General features: G+C 35.1%; 1 protein-coding gene across 1 annotated transcript in view; it reads right to left on the bottom strand.

The window, feature by feature from the left end:
• Nucleotides 1-18,857, bottom strand: part of LOC101888441 (DNA-binding protein Ewg) — a 28,142-nt gene extending 9,285 nt beyond the window's left edge. The window contains 1 exon segment of the mRNA XM_020038472.2: nt 18,634-18,857. The gene's annotated coding sequence lies outside the window, so the exon portion shown is untranslated.
• Nucleotides 18,858-20,883: the final 2,026 nt, after the last annotated feature.

The following is a 20,883-nucleotide window of genomic DNA, read 5'->3' as shown; positions in this document are numbered from 1 at the left end:
GTTTATTTCAGATTTTATGATCATTTTTTTATTCAAAACGTTGAGGTACCAGAAGCAATAGTCCGATCTCTACCACATTTATAACAGATCATGTGTTAGTGGAAATATTGCGATGTACCAATTCTGAATGGAATCTAATGTTAATTTCGCGTTTTATGAGCTCGCATTATTTAAAAATGTTTACCCTTTGTGGGGGATGTACCAGAAAGAGTGGACCGATATATTCCATCATCACACTAGACCTTGGGTTAATAAAAATATTGTGATGTGTGTAATTTAAAAAGAACCGGATGCTTTTTTAGGATTTTATTATCGCTTTTATTATTCAAAACTTTGATCCTTTGAGGGGGAGGTATGGAATGGAGGAATGGTCCGAATCTACTATATTGTTAACAGATCTTGTGTTAATGGAAATATTGAGATGTGCCAAGCCTGAATGGAATCGGATTCCATAAGTATTAAAAAAATTAACCCTTTGTGGAGGAGGTACCGGAAGGAGTGGACCAATATATTCCATCTTCACATCAGACCTTGGAATAATGGAAATATTGTGATGTGTGTAATTTTAAGACTATCGGACACTTACATCACATTTTATTAGAGTTATAATTAATCAAAAGTTTGACTCGTTGTGGGGGAGGTACTGGATGGAGTGGACATATATTGTCTTTTTTTTGCACCTAACCTAGCACTGACAAGAATTTTAGGATTTGCTAAGTTGGAGCAAAATGGGATTATCCTTTCTCTTTCTGTGCAATAAATTATTTTCTTTGAAAATTTTGATTTTTTTGGGGAGGTACCAGAAGGAGTGGACCAATATTGCCCATCTTCGAACTCGATCTAAGTTTGACAATAATATTACGATGTACCAAGTTTGGATCAAATCGGATACCCTCTTCGAGAGTTATCGTGCGGGCGTGCCAGCCAGACAGACAGACGGACGGACTGACATCGCTAGATCGACTCCAATTGTCCTGAAACGGATTTGGTCTATAGGCACGTTTTGGCCGTATCAAATGATATATACCCTCTCTACCCATATGGCTGAGGGTATAAAGAAACCGCAATCATCACAATTTGCTAAGGAATGCTTCTCTGATACTTAGTATTGTTTTGGTCCTTGGACCTCCAAACTAAAATAACCTAGGACTTCCACAACCACGATCTGTGCTGATTTGAAGCTACCAGAGAGCCATTTTACTTGGACCCTTCGTTTTTGAAAACAACGGGTGAAGCATTGAGATTGCATAGTTATGGTGTTAAAATAATAAGACTAGAAACCTGCCGATTTTTGTAGGAATGTTTGCGATGGATCATAAAATTGGGAATGGCAATTAAGATCAAAGCTAAACCTATTCTTTTAATTCAAGAAGGTTTTCCATATACGAAGTAATTGGTAGAAATATTGGGATGCGTGAAGATTGAAATGAATCATATGTTTATTTCGCGTTTTGGATATTCACAATTTTTGACGCCATGTGGGGGAGAGATTCCAGAAGGAATCGTATTTTCAGACCAGATTCTGTGTTGCTATAAATATTCGGATGTGCTACATTTGAAGACAATCGGACTCTTATTTCGCATTTTATAAGAAATATGATTATAAAAGAAATTTAACCCCTTGTGAGGAGGCATTAGAAGGAGTTAGCCGATATTGCCTTTTTTCGCACCTAATCTAACATGGATGCAAATATTAGAATTTGTAAAATTTGTACTAAAGCATATCCAAATTACCGAACAAAACTCGAGAATAGATTTAAATTTTTTTCTATAGATAAATATTCTTCGAGAACTGACGCAAATTTTTTTTCTATAGAGAAAAAATCCTCAGAGAAGCTAAGGCTGATTTTTTTCTATACAGAGAAAAAAATCCTCAGAGAAGCTAAGGCTGATTTTTTTCTATACAGAGAAAAAAATCCTCAGAGAAGCTGAGGCTGATTTTTTTTCTATAGAGAAAAAATCCTCAGAGAAGCTGAGGCTGATTTTTTTTCTATAGGGAAAAAATCCTCAGAGAAGCGGAGGCTGATTTTTTTCTATAGAGAAAAAATCCTCAGAGAAGCTGAGGCTGATTTTTTTCTATAGAGAAAAAATCCTCAGAGAAGCTGAGGCTGATTTTTTTCTATAGAGAAAAAATCCTCAGAGAAGCTGAGGCTGATTTTTTTCTATAGAGAAAAAATCCTCAGAGAAGCTGAGGCTGATTTTTTTCTATAGAGAAAAAATCCTCAGAGAAGCTGAGGCTGATTTTTTTCTATAGAGAAAAAATCCTCAGAGAAGCTGAGGCTGATTTTTTTCTATAGAGAAAAAATCCTCAGAGAAGCTGAGGCTGACTGTTTTCTATAGAGAAATAATCCTCAGAATACTTCGGTCGACTAAATCTGGTACCTCATGCACATTTTGACATCTAAAAATGCTCACATACCTCATATTTATTTAGGTCCGATACGAAATGGACAATAGTGGCCCATTCCCATACATTACAGATGTCAAATATATATTAAAATAATCGACCATAAGCCGAGGGTACACATCTGTCGGCATAACCGACTGATACTTTTTAAATTTAAATGTCGTTCAAAACACTGTGCATGCATGGAAACCGTCACTTCATTTTAGTAGAACGTATAATTTGCTACATTCGAATAGTGACGAAAAAATATAATATTCCATAGAATATTACAATATTCTCTTATTCTAAAGTTTTTTCTTTCATGTTTTGTTTTTCGTTAATGTGCTATTGTTGTATTCTATATTTGTTTTTGTTGTTGGTTGGGTCCGTAGCGGCGTTGATAACAAAATGAGGTCATCAAAAGTCGGTGCACTTAATTATGGCATGACAATCATGATGATGATGATGATGACGATATAGATGTTGTTGATTTTAATTCTAGTTGAGCTCAGCAGAATAATTTAAAAACACTTGCGCTTGCGTAGACTATTTTTCACAGGGGGCCAGGTAATTTGAATATTTTTTTCAAAATTTAAATAAATTGTGTTATTTTTTGTATGCACTTACAAAGAATATTCGAAACACATTTGGTTTAACAAAATATTTTCTTTTGTTGTAAATTTTAATATTTTTAGATTTTTTAACAAAAATGTTTTTTGTTTGAATTATTTATTTTTAAAACTTTAACGCAATCGCATTGTCGCGTTGTGCAACCGAAAAAATCACTTCTACACTTCAGCAAACCACCCCACCGACTGAGCAGGAGCACAAGAGTTTTCCTCTACTGCGTCGTCGTCGTTGACGTTACAATTGGAATAGAGGAGAGACAGCAGGAGAGAGAGCGAACGGGCGAGCGGGCAAAATAAAGCATAAAATGTACAACAAAAGATAAACAACAAAAATCAATACCAACAACGACCGCAGCCGCAGCAGAAGAACAACATCAGCATATAATAGAGTCTCACTGACTAGCTGGCTGACTGGCTGGCTGGTGGGCTGAATTGTTGGGCTTATCGCGCACACCGTACACGAGAAAAACGACAGGCAAGCAAACAACCAACCCAGCTAGGCAAGCACTTAAACACACACACCCGAAGAGGAGGCAAACAAACTGAGAAACAGTCGGACAATCGAAAGAAACATCAACGAAAAGTGTGGAAAAACGTACAAACAAACATCCACCACCACCACCGTAAGAGCTTTTGTTATAAGGTCCAGGCAACACCACCAGCACCACCCACCCCTACTGGATTACAGCAAGTCAGCTGCATCACTTTCTACCACCACCGCCTCACTATGACAATACAAATAATTTCTTTACCCACCTTCCTTGTTTTCCTTCCCGAATCAACCCCGTTTCGTGTGGTGCTGTGACAACCGAAAGGGGGTGGATTTTTTTTGTCCAAAATACATTCTCCCTTCTCATTGTTTTGCACTTGCCAATAAAGGTGAAACCCCAGGCGCACGAATATCATTTACAACCGAGAATCAGAGACTCATTTGTGCTGTTGTTTTTGGTGGATAGATATGCGACAGACAACGCATGCACTGCACCCTTAAACATTACCATTTGGGCAGAGGAGGGGAGGGGAGTTTTTTTTTTTTTCAATGCATTAGACCAATTTTATTTTTCTGTTTTCAATTTCTAGACAGAAATGTTTTGTTAGCTTTTTCCATTAGGTCCAGACAGACGTTGAGTGATGGATGATGTGAAGGAAGGAAAGAACACCCTTTACGGGCTGTTTCTAATCATTGCATTAGAATTGGTGTTGCCATTTGGTATTGAAGCTAACTACCAAAAAATTTGTCATTTGTTGAGATTCTACCAAATACGAAAATATTTAAACATTTTTTATACCCTACACCAGATTGTGATAATGGTATTAAGACTTTATGCATTTGGCTGCAACATGGAGGAGGAAGCGAGATTTCCATTAGGTCCAGACAGACAGACGTTGAGAGATGGATGATGTGAAGGAAGGAAAGAACACCCTTTACGGTCTGTTTCTAATCATTGCATTAGAATTGGTGTTGCCATTTGGTATTGAAGCTAACTACCAAAAAATTTTTCATTTGTTGAGATTCTACCAAATATGAAAATATTTTAATATTTTTTATACCCTACACCAGATTGTGTTAATGGTATTATGTCTTTGTGCATTTGCTTGTAACATGGAGAAGGAAGCGAGATAGACCCAGAGTTACTTTTGATGATCTTCATAGAATCGCTTTCTGAATTGTCTGTCTGTCTGTCCATGTATTTATGTGAGCAAAATGCAGGTCGCTTTTATTATCCGATTGAGGCGCAATTTTCCAAACAATATTTGTTTGGCCCAAGGACGAACCCTATTGAAATTGGTGAGAATCGGTTCCAATTTAGATATAGCTCCCATATATATCTTCAACCGATTTTGGGTTTATTGTGAACCAAATGGTCAATATCAGTCCAAATGAACTGAATTTTGGCACATCCGACCTAATTCAGTGTAGAAGCAAGTGCATTAAAATCGGTTCAGTTATAGCTATATATATGTTTTATCCAATCTGGTGTTTAAGTCCCTCACATTCATAATATGCACTCCACAATAATGATATTTGGTGCCAGATATCAGATACAGCCCAGAAATATCTCTGCCAAATTTTATTAAGATCGGATCAGTTTTGGATATAGCTCCTATATATATACCTTTATCCGATTTCAGGTTTATTGTGCATTAAATGAGTAATATCAGCGCAAATAGACTGAATTTTGTCACTTCCGACCTAATTCAGCTTAGAAACAAGTACATAAATTTTTATTTAAAATTCGGTTCAGATATGGCTATAGCTCCCATATGCAGTATGAGATAAAAAAAACTGCAACCAACTTTAGACTGCTGTCATTTCTAAGCCACTCGCGTCCGACAGCTGTTAAAATTATTCCAGTGTCAGCTCATTATATTATTTACAAGCGTACAAAAGCATTTTGGTCGGAATTTTTCAGGAAAAAAGTTATTCGTCAAGGAATTCAAGCGTGATAGTGTGATTTCTTTATATTTGGTTGGAAAACCACAAGTGGCTATCGTTAGAGCACTCCAGCATTTAAATGTGAATAAATCTTTTGTGTCTCGTACCATCGCTCGTTACCGTGATACTCTGGTAGCGTAGCCCGAGGTTAAGGAAGTGGAAGGAAGAAAACAGCAACATCAGCAGAAATAGTTTGAAAAGTAAAAAAAGCGACTTGATCGAAACCCGCGTCGCAGTGGCCAAAAATGGATTGTGAGCTGAACATATCGCAAATATTCCATTCGGCAAATATTGAAAAATGAAACTTGAAATTCCAAAAAGTGCAAGAACTTACACCGCAACAGAAAGAAAATAGACTCAAAATAGCTAAAGAGTTGTTTCGCTTGGCCGAAAGTGGAGAACTGTCGAATTTGGTTTTCTCCGATGAGAAAACATTCGTTGTCCAGCAGTTTGCCAAAGAGGTCAGCTGAAAATGTGCACCTTTGGTTGGCCGCCAGAACTCAAGCGTTGGCCATGGTGATAGTGTGGGCCGCCATAACAGCCGATGGTCGCTCTACGCCCGTATTAGTCGACCATGGCATTAGAATAAATTCCGAATATTGTCACGAAAATATTCTGTAGGGTGTATTAAAGCCTATTTTAGAAAGCAAGGTTGGCACTAAAAAATACCAAAGTGTCGATCACCTCAAGCAAGCGCTTCGCCGGGAATGGACCGCAGAGCAACATTTGTGTTGCACGAGACGGTTTCGTTGATTGTTTGAAGGCCACAATTCGAGCCAAAGGTGACTAATTCGAAGAAATCTAAACTTATTTTAAAATAGAACAGTGTTGGTTTGTTTGTTCGGGATATTGTCTGGGATATTCTTCCCAGAAGTTATTTTAAAATAACTTCTATGACAAAAAACTTTTTTTACGAAAAGAGTGACGAACTCCTAAGCTCAATAGAAGAGGAACCAAAGAAATACATAAAACTAAAATTCTTTTGGAAAATCTTCTAAATCTTACAACCGCACTTATAAACATTTTCATCTTTCTCCACTTGTTATGCTTTCGTTTCACATGAACGAAGTAGCATAACCATGTAAGTTGGTTTTGTCTGTTACAACAAAAACCCCTTCGTCGACCATGCCTTGTCTTTCAATAGAACAGTGTTGGATTGTTTGTTGCGGATACCATAGTATTTTGTTGTTGCAATTTTTTTTTGCTTTCATTCAATAAAAGTTAAAAAAAATACAAATTATGGCGTCTAACTTTGTTGCCGTTTTTTTATCTCACCCTGTATATATTAATTTTTTGAAAAAAATCCGCCTATTTATTATCCTTTCAAGATTCAATAAAGACTCCAATTTGGAGCACTGGGCGATTTATGATGTTTTTGGTCAGAAAAAAGTCACACACCACCAAATGGCAACACTAGTACCTCGAATACTTTCTAACGCTGCATATGTGTGAGTGTAACAAAGTTTGTTCTGGTTTTTGGCTCGAGTCCAATTACATTGTTGCTAATAAAGGGATATAATTAAGTTAAAAAGGAAATGAACTAAAATATTCTTTGGACAAAAATTGGCCCAAAATTAGATTCCTTTGCGATGAACTCAAGAAGCCGTCAGGTCACTACTTCGTTGGGGTTATATTTATAAAGAAATTTATTTCTGGCTTTCAGAGACCCATTGAAAAACATGCAATTCACTCAAAACTCCCATACAATGGCAACAGCCAAAGTTGCGGAAACAAAGAGGAGACCCATGGGAGGTCATATTATATATGTAAACGACCCTTTGCACCGTATTGTATATTTTTTGTTTTGACAGTTGTTGTTTCAAAATAGAACATTTTAATTTGTGTCGTTTCAAATATAAATACCTAACTGAATAATTAGGGTCACTACTCTCTACATTACAATATTGTTTTTATTTTCGGTTTTCTATTTTTCTATTTTCAAACACACGGAAAAAATATGCCTAACAATACCACCACATGCCTTGGAAAAATCTACCTATGTGTGTTCGTTTTGTGTGAATATTGAAGGAGATTTGGCCGTATTATGATAGATAAGTCTAATTCGAATTGAAAAAAAAAATCCAATCTATTTTTAGTCGTTATGAGAAGGAATAGAAATATTTTGTTTTGGGAGAGCACTTCTCTTACACTGTTGTTGTTGTTGTCGGTTATTCTACATTTGTTCCAATTGCGCTATGGGATTTATTTCCACTTATTATCTTTGCTCATGTGCACCTCTCCGCCATGACCAATATGAGCAATGTTTTATTGAGAGATGAGCCAATGTCTGAAGTATTTTTAAATTTTGTTATTTTGAAAACCCCTCTCTGCGACAAATGCGTGCGTTTGTGTTTTTTACGATTTTCTACAGTGCGTCGGAGCACGAAATTGCTGCGCCATGGCCTATGGCATGATTTTCTTTTCTTTTTCAAATGTTATCTCCTACTGCGCGCCACTTGTTCCCTCTCGAAGTAAACTGAGCACAAAGATAAGCAGGCCAGGGAGTAGTATATTTTGATAATTCGAAATTGTTTTTAATAGATATCACTTGGGTATTGAGTGAGAGTAATTTCGAGTATTATGATATAAAATTATGATTTGTGCTTTGGGGAAAATTATATCGCATGCGATATTTTCGGTATCCCTATTCTATTAATCGAGAAAAATTAGATGACCGATGGCTTTGAATAAAGTTGTGATTTAAAGAAATTTCAAAACGTGTATTTCTATTGTCGTCAAAAGTGAATTCTTAAAAAACGATTAAGGCTTTTAAAAGTGAATCAGTTTTAAATTTGTAGGGACTTTAAAATTTGATATTTTATATTTTCGGAGGCTTTCTCACTGGGTTTTTTAAATAATTATTCTGAATCCTATAAAAGTAGATTTTTACCATGTTTTCTGAGATTTTCAAACCTAGATTTTTAAAAATTTTTAAGGCCTTTGAACGAGGATTTTTATGTAATTTTCTGAGAAATTTTAAGGCGATTTAAAAAAAATAGCCGAGATCTTTTTTAATAATTTCTAAGGGATTTTAAACGTGGATTTTTAAATCATCTTCTGAGGCCTTAAGTGTGGATTTTTTAACAATATCCAGAGCTCATCAACGTGGCCTTTTAAGTATTCTTCTTCATAATTACAGAGGCCTTTGAACGTTGGATTTTGAAAAAAAAATTCTGAAGTATTGGAATTTTTAAAGTGGATTTTTAATAATTTTTGAGGTAGACGTTTTGACATTTTCAACGTGGAAATATTCTTTTTTACAATTTTCAGAGGACTGGATTTTTAAAGAATTTCCTAAGGTCTAAGGTTGTTGAACACGGATTCTTAAATATTTCCTAAATAATTATTTGAGATATTTTAAAGTTGATTTTGAAATAATTTCCCGAGGTTTTGAACACGGATTTTTAAAAATTTTCTAAATAAATATTTTTTTAAATAATTGTTTTCTAAGGCTCTTAAAACAATATTGGAGGCCTTCAATTAAAAAAAAAAAAACAAAAATAAGTTACTTTCTGAGGTCTTCGAGTGTATTTTTTAAACATTTTCTGAGGCCATTAAACATGGATTGTAAATTTAAAATATTTAAAATTTAAATTTTTTTACTCTTTTAAACTTGGATTTTTAAAAAATCTTTGACTTTCTGTATATTTTTCTTATTAAACGTGAATTTTCGAACAATTTTCTGAATCCTTCAAATGTGGAATTTTAAATCTTTTTCTAAGGCCTTTCAAAGGCCTTAGAAATTTTAATAATTTTCTGAGGTCATTAAATGTGGATTTTTGCGATTTTTTTCAGAGGCCTTTTACGTGGATTTTTATTAATTTTCCAAGTCCTTGAAGGTGGACTTTTTAATAATTTTCTGAGCCCATCAACGTGAACTTTTAAATAATCTCTTTTATAATTCTTGGATATTTAAATAATTTTCTGAGACCTATAAAAATATTTTTTTTTTCATAATTTTCCGAGGTCTTTTTCGGTGGATTTTGAAATATTTTTAAATTACTTTCTGAGGCCATTAAGGGGGACTTTTTAATCATTTTCTGAGGCCATTCAACAAGGACTTTATTATTTTTTTATGACATTTTTGAGGTCTTCAAACTTGGATTTTTAAAAAACCCTTTGAATAATTTTTCCAAGTCCATCAATGTGGACATTAAAATATTTGTTTATAATTTTATAGAGACCTATAAAAGGATATTTTTATAATTATTTTCTCTGGCTTTTAAACGGGAATTTTTTGTTAGTTTTCAAAAGCCTTTAAACGTGGATCTTTAAATAATTTTTAGATGATTTTCTGAGGCCACTAAACGTGGATTTTCAGAGATTAACCTGATGTCCTCAAATTTGAATTTTAAAAGAATATTCTAAATGTGGATTTTAAAATAATTTTTTTAATTTTTTTCCGAGGCTTTTAAACGTGGATTTTTAAATAATTTTCTGTGGAGAAATGTAGATTTTTCTGATACCTTTAAAAGAATATTTTTATTTAAATTTCTAAGTCTTTAAATGACGATTTTTAAGTAAATTTCTAAGGCCTATAAAAATAGATTTTTAAGATTTTTGAGGCCTTAAAGTTGGATTTCAAAAAATATTCTAAGGCTTTTAAATGTGGATTTTTTCATCAATTTCTTGAGAGATTTAAAAATTGGATTTTTAAAAAACGTGTATTTTTCATTAATTTTCTGGGACATTTAAAATGGAATTTTAAGAATCTGTACAGGTCTTTAAAACTGATTCTTATACCCTGCCTCATCAAAATAACTGTTTTAGACCTTAGGTCTCTTTGGACCAAATCCGTTTTAGGACATTTGGATGTCCGTCCGTCCTTCAACCTGTCTCTCTCGAAGCAAGTATCCGATTTGTTCCAAACTTGGTACAGCGCAATATTATTGCCAAACTCAGCTCGAGTTCGGAGATGGGCAATATCGGTCCACTCCTTCTGGTAGATCCCCCAAAAAAGGTTGAAATTTTCAAAAAAAAATATTTTATTGCACCAGTGCTAAGTCAGGTGCGAAAATCAACAATGACGTTCCACTCCACTTTTTATAACTCTTATAAAAAGTGATGTGAGAGTCCGATTATCTTCAAATTACATACATCACAATATATTTATTAACCGAAGTTCTAGTGTGAAGATGGAATATATCGGTCCACTCCTTCTGGTACCTTCCACACAAAGGGTCAAAATTTTGAGTAACCATGAAGCTCGTAAACGCGAAATAGGCATTCGATTCCATTCAGACTTGGCACATCTCAATATTTTCCTCAACACAAGATCTGTTATTGAGACAGTAGAGATCGAACCATTCCTTCCAGTACCTCCCCCACAAAGGATTTAAGGATTATAGGATACATGGTAACATTATTGGATTCTTTGGGAATCCAATCCTTTTGACGTCCAAACTTAATAAATCCCATTCTAAAATTCTTCAGTGATTAATTTATAAAATTAACAAACTTATCCCACTAATCAGCAAATTTTCAACTTCTTTCCTGTTGTTTTCTTTTTTGTTGAACAAACTGCGAAGACCCACAAAAAGCATGTAATAAATACAATCGAAGCGGATTTTAGACCTATATTCACACACACACATGTTTTTTTAAATTATATTTTCCAATCAGCAGTCTCAAGAGGGATAAAGAAGGTACGCATGTACGAATCTGAAAAAAAATACCCCACCACATGTCGAAGAGTTGAATGACTGAAAAAAGTAAAGTTGCTGGAGTGTGCGTATTATTTATTATTGCTGTTGTTATGAATACAACAAAACAATATAACCCCCCGCTCTCTCTCGCTTAGATACCCTGTGCTGCACTTGTGCAAACATATTCGTATGTTTCTATTTCAGATAAAAAAAATCGAGAGAACAGACAAAAACTCCAATTGGAACTGTACTCGCATGGAATAGAATACGATAAAAAGAAACATAATTCTTATTAGGGGATGTTTTCATATTGGTTTCCTCATTCCGAAGGGTTGCTTTTTATACCCTACACCACAAGGTGGTCAGGGTATTATGTCTTTGTGCATTTGTTTGTAACAGGCAGAAGGAAACGAGATAGACCCATAGTTCCTTTTGATGATCTGCATAGAATCACATTCTGAGTCGATTTATGCATGTCCGTCCGTCCGTCTGTCCGTCCGTCCGTCCGTCTGTCCGTCCGTCCGTCCGTCTGTCCATGTATTTTTGTAAACAAAGTACAGGTCGCATTTATTGCCCGATCCAGATGAAATTTTGCAAAGATCTTTTGTTTGCCCCAAGGACGAACCCTATTGAAATTGCAGATAATCGGACAAAATTTAGATATAGCTCCCATATATATCTTCGTCCGATTTGCCTTTTATTGTGCACCAAACGTGTAATATCAGCCCGAATTGTATGGAATTTTGCATATACACCCATATTAGGCCTGAAAATATGTATGCCAAATTTGATCGAAATCGGTTCAGATATAGCTATAGCTCCCATATATATTGTTCATCCGATTTGTTATTTTTGTCCACCGCCGCCGTAATATGCACTATGCAACAACAATATTTGGGGAAATATATCAAATACAGCTCAGAAATACATTTGCTAAATTTTATCGAGATCGGTTCAGATTTGGATATATCTCCCATATATATAACTTCGTCCGATTTACCTTTTATTGTGCATCAATCGTCTAATATTTGTCCAAATGGAATGGAATTTGGCACTTACGACCGAATTCAGTCTAGAAGCTAGTATGTCAAATTTGGTGAAGACCGGTTCAGATAAAGCTATAGCTTCCATATATATTATTCATCCGATTTTTTATATTTGTCCACCGCCGCCGTAATATGCACTATGCAACAACAATATTTGGGGAAATATATCAAATACAGCTCAGAAATATCTTTGCCAAATTTTATCGAGATTCGTTCAGATTTGGATATAGCTCCCATATATATCTTTATCCGATTTCAAATTAATTGTGCACCAAATGGGCAATACAATTCCGAATTTAAAAGATACAAATGTTTCGGCATATTTAGTTTTTTTGAACTTAAAATTATAATTATAATCATAGCGTGTATGATTGAATTCTCCCATAAAAACTTTTAATTGTTATGTGGAGCTCTACTTAATTAGCAAACTGGTGTAGGGTATCATAAAGTCGGCCCCGCCCGACGTGAAGACTTTCTTTACTGGTTTTACTGATAAGTAAGGGTGAGCGCGTGCCTGACGGTTTTTAATGTTCTCCATATCGAAATATGACTTTTTTAACTTTAACAAAATTCAACAAAACAACTTAGAGAGAAGTTTTTTTTATCTCCTCAACCAGGAGAATGAATATTGTAAAACTATATAAAGACGCTGATGTGGGGAAACACTAAAAGTTGAAACAATTTTTAAATGTTTTCAAATTTTTTTTCAAATGTCCGAACTTTTTATAGCCTCCACTATTTGGGAAGTAAGACGGGGCTATAGGAAAACGTTAATCTGTGTATAAATTGCGTATTTGAAGTAACACATTACGCAATCCAAATAAGTAATTCCATTCAAAAATCTGGCAAAGATCGTCAAAATACCGAATATCAGAAAACGTGGACCTATATGGACAATATTCTGCAACAGAAGTTATGGACCCGTTAAATACCAAATTTTAAATTATTCCGTAAGAAAATGTGTCTAAAATCTTGACAATACCGAATATGAGGAGGTACCGTTATATGGACGCTATTGAAAAATGTTGACTTACAGGGTGAGATGAAAAAACTGCAACTAACTTCAGACTGCTGTCATTTCTAAGCCACTCATCCGACAATTGTTAAAATTATTCCAGTGACAGCCCATTATGTTGTTTACAAGCGCACAAAAGCATATTGGTGAGAATTTTCCAGAAAAAAAGTTATTCGTAATGGAATTCAAGCGTGATAGTGCGATTTCTTTATATTTGGCTGGAAAGCCATAAGTGGCTATCGGTAGAGCACTTCAGCATTTAAATGTGTATAAATATTTTGTGTCTCGTACCATCGCTCGTTACCGTGATACTGGTAGTGTAGCCCGACGTCAAGGAAGGGACGGAAGAAAACAGCAACATCATAAAAAATGGTTCGAAAAGTAAAGAAGAGACTGGATCGCCTCGCCCACCCACGTCGCAGTGGCCGGAATATGACTCGTGAGCTGAACACATCGCAACATTTCATTCGGCAAATATTGAAAAATGAGCTCGGGGTAAAGCCATTGAAATTCCAAAAAGTGCAATAACTTACACCACAATACAAAGAAAATAGACTCAAAAGATCTAAAGAATTGCTTCGCTTGACCGGTTGGCCACCAGAACTCAAGCGCAGGCCATGGCCATCGCTCTCCGCTCGTATTAATCGACTGTGGCATCAGAATAAATGCCGAATATCATCGCAAAAATATTCTGGAGGGTGTATTAAAGCCTTGGGCACGCAAACATTTTGGCCGAAGACCTTGGACATTCCAACAGGACTCAGCACCTCAGTACCAACAGGACTCAGCACAAGAATGGTTACAAAATGATGTCCCTCGCTTTATTTCCAGCTCAGAATGGCGAACAAAAGCTCCGGATACCAATCCGTTGGACTATTGTGTCTGGAGTATTTTGGAAAGCAAGGTTGGCACTTAAAAAATACCAAAGTGTCGATCACCTCAAGCAAGCGCTTCGCCGGGAATGGCCAAAATACCGCGGAACAACATTCGAGCAGCGTGTGACGGTTTCATTGGCCGTTTGAAGGCCATAATTCATGCCAAAGCTGACCAATTCGAACAAATCTAGACTTATTCTAAAATTTGATGCTATTCCCGATATTTTTCATTCAATGAAATTAAAAAAAAAAATAAATTTAAATTTTGTTGCAGTTTTTAATCTCACCCTGTATAGACAATATTTTGCCACAGGAATTAGGACAAATTTTGAACTCTTAATCCCGAATTTTAGATTATTCCGTTGGAAAATTTATCTGAAATTCTAAAAATATCGAATATGGGAAAGTACCGTTAAATGGGGTCTATTGAAACGGGGACATAAATAGGCAATATACCGAATTTGAGATTATTCCGTTAGAAAACCGAATATCAGGAGGTACAATCATATGGGGGCTTCATGAAAACATGGTCCTTTAAGAAAAATGCTCTGGAACCCGTTACAAACTCCAAGTACAGAACGTGGACTTATATAGACAATAACCTGCCATTGGAGATAGACCCGTTTCAAACTATAAGTACCGAATTTTTAGCAATTTTTTTTAGAGAATTTGTTCGAAATTGTTAAATATGGTAATATTTTTTTTTTAAATTTAGATCGAGTTGCGAAATTCCAAAAATTAGAAGAGCGTTTAATGGGGTCTTCGACCATCCAAGGTCTTGCAAACGGACTGACGACGAAAATACTCTTTCCAGTTTACCAAAGGACGATCTTTGAAAGGGCTCGTTTAAAGAAGACCATTAACGTTCTAATTGCCAAAGAAAAAAAGGTTCTTTTAAAGAGACCCTAGAGTTCTCTATACTAAATGCTGCTGAATATACATATCATTGGATACGACCAATATTAGTGCCTTCTGGGATAAAATTAGTTTCAGGACATGTAATGTCGGTCTAGTTTTGTGTTGCTACTCTCAGTCCAATGGCTGCTGTAGTTACATATTTAATACGACTAAAAATAGCCCTTCTTTTTGTCTGGCTACCCTCATCCCTTAGATACATATCACTGGATACGACCAAAATTATTCACTCTTTGGACGAAATCCGTTTCAAGACATTTGATGTCGATCGATTGTTTTGTAATACTCCATGTTCGTCCGCTGGCTAGGTGTTATAGAAACTTTGCACATCCTAATGGATTTGTCAAACTAAAATCAAACTCGACGAGGAGTAATTGGGGTCTGCTCCTCTTCATGACACCCCTAAAAAATTGAAAATTGTTTAAAATTAAGAAAGTCGAAAATTTTATCTAAAGCAATCAACAATAAAACAGACGCTTCCCTACGCCACACTGTGGTACAGATCATCATAGAATCACATTCTGGGTCGATTTATGCATGTCCGATTGAGATATAATTTTCCAAAAAACATTTGTTCAAGGAGGAACCATAAATTAAATTTTAAACTAAATTAAATTTTACTTAATTTGGTAAAAATCCGTTCAGATATAGCTATAGCTGCCATATATATGTATCATCTGATTTGGCGCTTAGTCCCTCATATTCGTACTCCACAATAATGATATTTGGTACCAGATATGAGATTCAGCCCAGAAATATATCTTAAATTGTATCAAAATCGTTTCTGATTTGGATATGGCTCCCTTATACAGCTTTATCCGATTCCAAATTTCCTGATAATCGGTTCAGATATAGCTATGGTAGAAGAATATAAGTAGGCGCATCGACATAGCTGCTGGGACAATTAACGGTCAAACCAATTTTGAAATTGAAATGTCGAATGAAAAACTATTTAAATTTGTAAAAGTTGTTGAAAAACGCGTATTTTAGTAACCTCCGAATGACGTCGCGTAAAAATGTTTTCTACTTATATCTTACTTATATATAAAAATGTTTTCTACTTATATTTGTAAAGACATTTAAATTTGTTTTGACATACCAATGTCCCAAGCGTTGATGCATCTACCTGTATTCTTCTACCATGGATATAGCTTTAGCTCCCATATATCTTTGTCAACCGATTTTGCGTCAATGTCCCTCACATTCGTAATATGCACTCCACAACAATGATTGGTAGTTGTTTGGTATCAGATACAGCCCAGAAATACCTCTCTCAAATTTCACCAAAATCAACTAAGATATTTATATTTAGCCGATTTCAGATTTATTGTTCACCAAGTGCTTAATATCAACCAAAATGGAGTGGCTTTTGGAACCTAAGACCGAATTCAGTCTTGAAGCAATTACTTCAAATGGTCCTCATATATATGTATGTTTCATTCGATTTGGTCCCTCAAATTCGCAATATGCACTCCCAAACAATGATATTTGATAACAGACATCTCTTATAACTCAAAAATTCCTCTACCATATCTTATCGAGATCGGTTCAAATTAAGATATAACTTCCATATATATATATATATATATATATATATATATATACATCAAATTTGTTGGAAATCGATTGAAAGTTGGATATACCTCCCATGTATTATTTGGTATGATCTACTTCACATAACTTTCCAAGATAAATGTTTACGGGTAGCTCTAAATATGGATAGTGGTGTGGGGTATCACATATACGGTCGCTCCCGACTTTTGGCCTTCCTTTATTGGTCACAATATGGTTTGGAAGGCTTGCCTTGGCCAATCTTGGAAATGAAGTGGATACTAAAGACTGTCGATTTCCCCTTTTAGAATCATCCAATACGAAACCTGAAATTATTTAAAAATTTTATAAAAATTAGAACTGGCAGATATCTTAACGTATTATTATCAAACTATTGTCTGGCGGGTTTCTCTTGGCCAGAAACAAAAAACCTGGTGACTATCGACAATGTTTGGAACAAACAGCGCCAGCGCTGATCCTTTTACATGTGTCAAACAATTACAAACAAACAAATGAGTACAAAAAGCCAACCATTAAGCGAAAACGTGGAGAACAATCAACTATAAAAACAACAATGCATCTCATGTTATTGTTGTTGTTCTTCATAACTAACTACTAATACCTACAACGGCTTGGACATGCGGCAACGTTTTTCATAAATTAAGAATTGACATGTCAAAATGCCTGCCCGGCGCTGACACTGCTACCGCTGTCTGTCTTCCCGCTTGTTGCTTGTTCTGTCCACCGGCAACAAGAAGAACAACAAATATATTTTACAGAGACGGAGCTTGCATTGAGCATGCATAGAAATGGGACATTCGCAATGGATGTATGTGCGGTATTTGGTGGCAAAGGCAAATTGCCGCGCATCAACTCACATCATCAACCCATATATAATATTCCACCTATAGGTGGTCGGTCTATGGCATAAAGTATACTCCACAATCATCAAGCATACAAAGGCGAAGACGGTAGGTCGGTCGGTCGAGCGTCAACTGTTTGTGTTTTAGTTGTTAATTAATTTGTTTAAATAAATTACTTACATCGGAATGGTATTCCAACTGCGGTAGTTACTAAGTGTAAGCCGATTCGTGGCTTCCTATTTTGGCTGTTATTTTGAGGAGATTAACGAGTGAATTCGAAAATGGTGACTGTTAGATATTTGAAAGCTGTTCAATTGGAATCGAAATTGTGCCAAAATGCATTGGGCAATGGAATCAAGGCATTCTAATTGGAAACAAAATTTTACTAAAATTCATTTGGCCATGGAATTGAGGCATTTGAATTTTTCATCATCATCATCTCCATCGGTGCCAGAGTGTGTTGTATACAAACAGATTTATGTACTTATTATCTAATGTAACTAAAAACGGCACGAATTCGCCCAAAAGAAAAGGGAGAATTGCAAAACAACACGAGAAGAAGAAGAATGCCAAAGAAAACAACAAAAAGAAAACCAAAATATTTTGTTTGTGTAATCAAAAGAATTTTTATACATTCAAACATTTGTAAATCAATCAAAAATTCATGAAACAAAAATACCAAACTATGGCCCATGCACAGTACAACAACAAAAGAAGAGGTGGAGAGGGGGGTCATTACAACATGGAAACAAACATATGAACAACGATATAGGGGTGCTCCAGAACAAAAACACCCCTCCTCCTAGGCACACAAACCAAACAACACACACATACCTACTTCCAACGAAACGAAAAACGTTGGCAAGCAGAAGACTGATAGACGATGAAGAAAATTCCTTAATAGATACACAACGAATTTCGATTTTTCACCAAAAAGGAATCCTGCTGGTCATAACAATATCTGCCAGGATTAAAAACCTCAACACTTACGACACAAGCACACACACACACCCATAACTCCATAAATTATATGCCTCAATGGAACCCAAGGAGACCACTGCGCACCATCATTGCCCCCAGTTGTCATTGGGGTTCCTCTCAAATTCTTATTAGAATTTTTTCCGTGATTTTCAATCGTCGCCTTTGGAACCCATCCATTTTTCACTGCTCATTAGAATGTGACACAGAAAAATAACACATAAAATTTTTTCGATTATATTGTTCACGGAGCAAGTCCGTTGTCTGTCACGTCTGCGTGCCCAGATACGCACCTCTGACCTGCGTGTAAATTTTGTTGACAATATTTCTGCATCAGATTTTAACTCCATCTAAAATTCTCGCTGCGCTTGTTGCACTTCACATTGCACTTTGTTTTTGGCCAAATTTTCCACAAATTTTATCGCTTTTTACTAAAGAAAACTCTCAACATTTTCACGCAAATCGATGAAACAGAAATTTTTTGCAAGCGAACAACACGAAAATGGAAGACAACGATTGGGTCGTCGTTTAAGGGGTTGTAAAAATTTGTTTAGGGGGAGTTGGGGGCGTATGTGTTTTTCTAGCTAAAGCGTTATCGAGGTTTTTCTTCTATCGATAAAAATAATCGACGGTGATTTTGTCATATCGAAAATATGACGTTTAGTCTTTTTAATATTTGTGCCTAAAAGTAGGCAACATTTAACATAATGGGTCTTTGGGTGTGTTTACATCAAAGTTGTTTTATTGAACTCAAACCATGGTAAATTAATGTAGGTATTAGCAACAAACGTAACAACAACTACATACATTTTTTTGTACGTAATCATGATCCAAGTATATTCCAGCTCAGGTGATTACCAAACGATCTGTCAATTAAAACAAACCTCAAAACTATGGTAGAAAAATGCAGGTAGTAGCATCGCATAGCTGCTGGACAATGATTGGACAAAATTTAAAATGAAAAATTATTCCAATTTCTAAAAATTGTTGAAAATGCATATCATAACAACCTTGCTGTCGTATAAGAAAACTTATAAAAATTTACTCATTAAAAAACAAAAAACATTTTCAAAATTTTTACATATCAATGTTCCCAAGCGTAGATGCATCTACTTGTATTCTTCTACCATGCATATCATAGAGGGATGTCAGACGCGCACTCGAATTCTGCCGTCATTTTCCCTTATAATTTGACATGCCTATCCATGATACCAAAATGCTTATGCTTACCATATCTTAATCAACCTTAAACTATATTTTTCTTTAATGACTAAGCCAGCCATTGACTTAAGCCAGTAAAAAATGTTTGTTTGTTGTTTTCTTATACGACACAAATCGGGGGTTTTTATGGTATGCAATTTCAACAATTTTTACAAATTTCTATATTTATTCATTCAAAATTATCAATTCCAAAATTGGATGGACACTTCATTGTCCCAGCTGCTGTGTCGATGCGATAACCTTTATACCATGATAAACCCACTGTGTTTAGAAAAACCTTTGGAAAGATAAAAATGTTGCTCAGCTGATGTTTACAAAAATAAACATAGAGACCGTGGTAAAATTAAGAATATAAAGTATATCAAATCAGACTATGTATCTCTACATTTCCTTTAATTTACCTTGTCAAATTTCACTGCATAAAAAATAGCTTCCCATCTCTGATTGTCTCAGATATTGTCGACTAAATAATTTTGAAAAAAATTGTAAACATGTGATTGCATGACTTTACCTTCTTAATTCTACCATGATAGAGGCAATTAATGATTAGTATACGTCAGTATGCTCATGTCGCAAAGTCGAATTGTGTTATTGTGAACTTCATTTACAGGTTGGACGATTTATCTTATATGTTGTCAAACAAATGTTACGTTCATATTAAATTTGTTATATTGTTATCGTGAAATATAGATGGCGCCTATGTACTTTGTAAACGTCTATCAGTTTGAGTTTGTGGAAATCACTCTAGCTTCCGAACGAATTGAAGTAAGTTATTCAAATTTTACTCAAATGTGTGTTTCGTCTGCAGGATTATTGGTTTCGAAAATGGGCTATATATGCCCACGTTTAGTAATAGCCCCCATATAACTGTATCTTCCTCTATTCGATATTTTGAAGATTTTAGGGATATTGTTCATTGGAACAGTTTCTAATTTCTTAATGATAGTTCGTAATGGGTACTGCAGTCTGTGGCGGAAAATTGACTGTATATATAACGGTACCTCTCTATATTATATGATTCTTGTGACATTATTCACCAGAATTGTTTCAAATTTCGTATTTGAAGTTCCTAATAGGTACTACAGTCTATGACAAAAAAATTGCTTATGCAAGTCCAAGTCATCGTATAGCCCCCATTTGACGGTCCCTCCATATACTTGCTATTTTGATTATTTTAGATACATTATTTACCGGAATTGTTTCAAATTTCATATTTGAAGTTCCTTATGGGTACTACATTCTATGACCAAAAATTGCTTATGCAATTCCAAGTCATCGTATAGCCACCATATTTTTTATATTTTATATATTCGATATTTTTT

This window comes from Musca domestica, unplaced genomic scaffold (assembly GCF_030504385.1).
Source record: "Musca domestica strain aabys unplaced genomic scaffold, Musca_domestica.polishedcontigs.V.1.1 18, whole genome shotgun sequence".
Classification (NCBI taxonomy): Eukaryota; Metazoa; Arthropoda; class Insecta; order Diptera; family Muscidae; genus Musca; species Musca domestica.
This window is presented reverse-complemented; position numbering and strand designations above follow the sequence as displayed.